This window comes from Vigna unguiculata, chromosome 9 (genome assembly GCF_004118075.2).
Source record: "Vigna unguiculata cultivar IT97K-499-35 chromosome 9, ASM411807v1, whole genome shotgun sequence".
NCBI lineage: Eukaryota > Viridiplantae > Streptophyta > Magnoliopsida > Fabales > Fabaceae > Vigna > Vigna unguiculata.
Window position 1 is genome coordinate 36,083,079 of NC_040287.1, and position 3,085 is coordinate 36,086,163.

Sequence of the window (3,085 nt, forward strand, 5' to 3'; positions counted from 1 at the left end):
TTATTATTTAAGAACATTATGCAGTGTTAGAATAAACCGGAGAATAAAAAATAAAATAATTATCAATGATCGAGTTTAAAGATCTTGGTCATTTTATGATATAATTTCTCAATCATGGTGAGTTTTAGATAGGGATGACAATGCGAATCGATCCATATCATTTTGGCTAGTCTCGCATTTGGTCTACAAAAAACAGACTGAATTGGCTTGCCCCACAACAAAAGAAGCGTGTTAATTTCTTTGGTTTGTCTCACATAACGTTTGGTTCGCGAGTTTTCAAGTCTGCCTGCGTCTTGCATAAAAATTTTAATATCTTTATTTTTATTTAATTATATTAGTAAAAATAATAATTTATATAACCCATTTCTTAAAATAGGTAATATTCATAATTTTTAAGAACAAGCATACTTAAAATAAAAATAACTTTGAAGTGGACAAAAACAAGGGAAAAATGTAAATGAATAAACTATTTTTAGATGGATTGAACATGAATGAGCGAGCTACTTTTGTATGACTTGGATAAAAAAAAAATATGAGCAAATTACTTGAAAGAAACGCAAACGACATGTTGTACTAAAGTTATCACACAATTTGGAGAGTGGGAGGAAGTTAGACCCATACATTTCGCTAGTGGAGACGCTCTGAGTTGTAAGTGGCAACAACGAAGATGCCCTCAGTCGCGTCATTGGCAGCTAGGGATGGCAAAGCGGGTTAGTCTGACCCATTTTGGCCTGTAAATGTGTAGGCGAGGCTGGTCCACCCCACAATTAAGAAACAAGTCTATTTTCTTGGCCCCCTCCGCCCCACTGTCTAGCTCGCGGGCCAACAGGTTGACTTGTATTCGTTTTCCATAATTAACAAAACATAATTAAACAAAATTCTAATTTCAAATCAAATAAAAATAATAATTTATTATCTTTTCTAAGAAAAATACTTAATGTCAATGAATGAAGAATTAAATAATAATCCTTTTCACTCTCAACCATCACAATTTTCAAAGTTAATGAATGAATAATTAAATGATAATCCCCACAATATGATTGAAAGAGTTTTTGGTCGAAAAAAAAACTTGAAAATTTCTCTCTTCTTTGTGATTATTTCAAGAGCAAACATGTTTATTTAAATGATAATTATATTTTGACCCACTTTTTTGACTCACTTTTAATCCACCATTATAATCTTCCTTAGACCATCTATTTTGATTTTTTTTAGTGATGTGATATGATATAAGGGTGATTGGAGTGGTAGGTTAAAAGTCAGTCAAAATATAGTAGGTTAAAATATCATTATCTTTATTTAAATATCCCAATAAAAATAGCAACACATCAGAGAAAACTCATTGTCACCACTTTCTTAAAGTGATTATTAGAAATCTAGCATAAATGACTTGATAAAAACGTTTTTAACATATTGAGTTAAACAAGACCAAACATAAAACTTTTCATACAAGTAATTAACAAGCCTTATAATTATACTTATAAATAGTAGGAAAAATATACCCAACCTTACTTAGAACTATGGTAGAAAAATATGATACAAGTACTGTTTGTTGGATTTAAAAAACAATTATGAAATCTTTTATACTTAGTTAATTAATATATTTATTTTGAATTTATCACAAATTTTCTTTGTAGACCTATAACCTTTTCTTTTAAGTTAAGATTAAGGAGTTCTAGACATATTATAATCTGAATGTTATTTTAGGAATATATAAAAATATGTTTACTTATTCATTTATTTGATAAAAGTTAACTTTGTCCATTCTTTTAAAATGTTTTTTAAATTTGATAATAATAAAAATAAAAATAAAGATAAAGTGAAAGTTACTTAGAGTTAGAGAACAAATTATTTAATTTCGAAAATCTCGTGAAAACCTATGTGCGTATATTTTGTTATGATAATAAACAATATAATTATAATTGAAAAAATAATTATTATAAAAAATTATTTTTAAAATATTATTAATATTCATAAAAATTATACACATAAAAATCATTACAAAATTAAATCTGTATTAGTTTTTATAATAAAATATCTAAAAAATAGTTATAAAATATTAAATTTTATTTCAAAATTATGATTATAATCATGCACTAAAAACACGATTAGTCCAGTGTCACTAAAGGAAGAAAAATAATATTTATACGATAAATAAAAAAAATGTAGTGCTACTAACATATATTTCTTAACACGGACATATTATCAACCATAGTAGAGTAATACTTTTACAAAGTTTGTCTGACAAAAATCATACTTGAAGTTTTTTTTTTCTGCTTCTTTAATTACTTTAGTTTTTTAAATAATAAATGTTATTTCTTATAAATATTGTATTTTTCATTTTATTTATTTGTTTAATAACTTGTGAAATGAAAGAAATCAAGGAGACGAGAAACGGAAGATCATTTTCCAGTTTTGTTAGGATTTAGCGAATTAATAAAATTAGAGTGAATAGGTTGCTGCACTTAGGAACACATTTTCAATTCATTTTTTCTGTAAATAAACTTTTAATAAAAGTTTTTTATGTAAATAATTTAAGAAAAACTGTTTGCATATATAAATACGAGTATTTTTTATACGTGGTATATGAACTTTATTTGATACATAATATCTACATGCAAATAAATAATTTTTTTAACGATCTATTTATTTATACATGAAAATTTTAACTAGAACCTATTACTCAATACTCACCAATAGATTGAATAAAATTAACCAACAAATCATCCTAACATTATTGGTAGACATTTGTATTAACCATGTCGTGACAAGTCTCTATTCATGTATGAAATTTGTTGAGATTAATTATTTTGATTTTTGTATTGGTTGACGGAAGAAGAAGAAAAAAAAAGAAAATAGCGCGAAAAAGAATAAAAAAAAGAAAGAGATCTTGAAATGTGTTTGATTTTATACGAAAAGAAAAGTGAAAAGATTATTTATTTGTTTATTATTATATATATTTTTATTTTATATATTATTTAGTTGTTTATCTTTGGTTGATTTTTGATTTAGTTGGATATATTTTATTATTTAGAGAAAAAAAAGCCAAATTTGAGTTGATAATAATAATAATCTGTGTAGAACACAA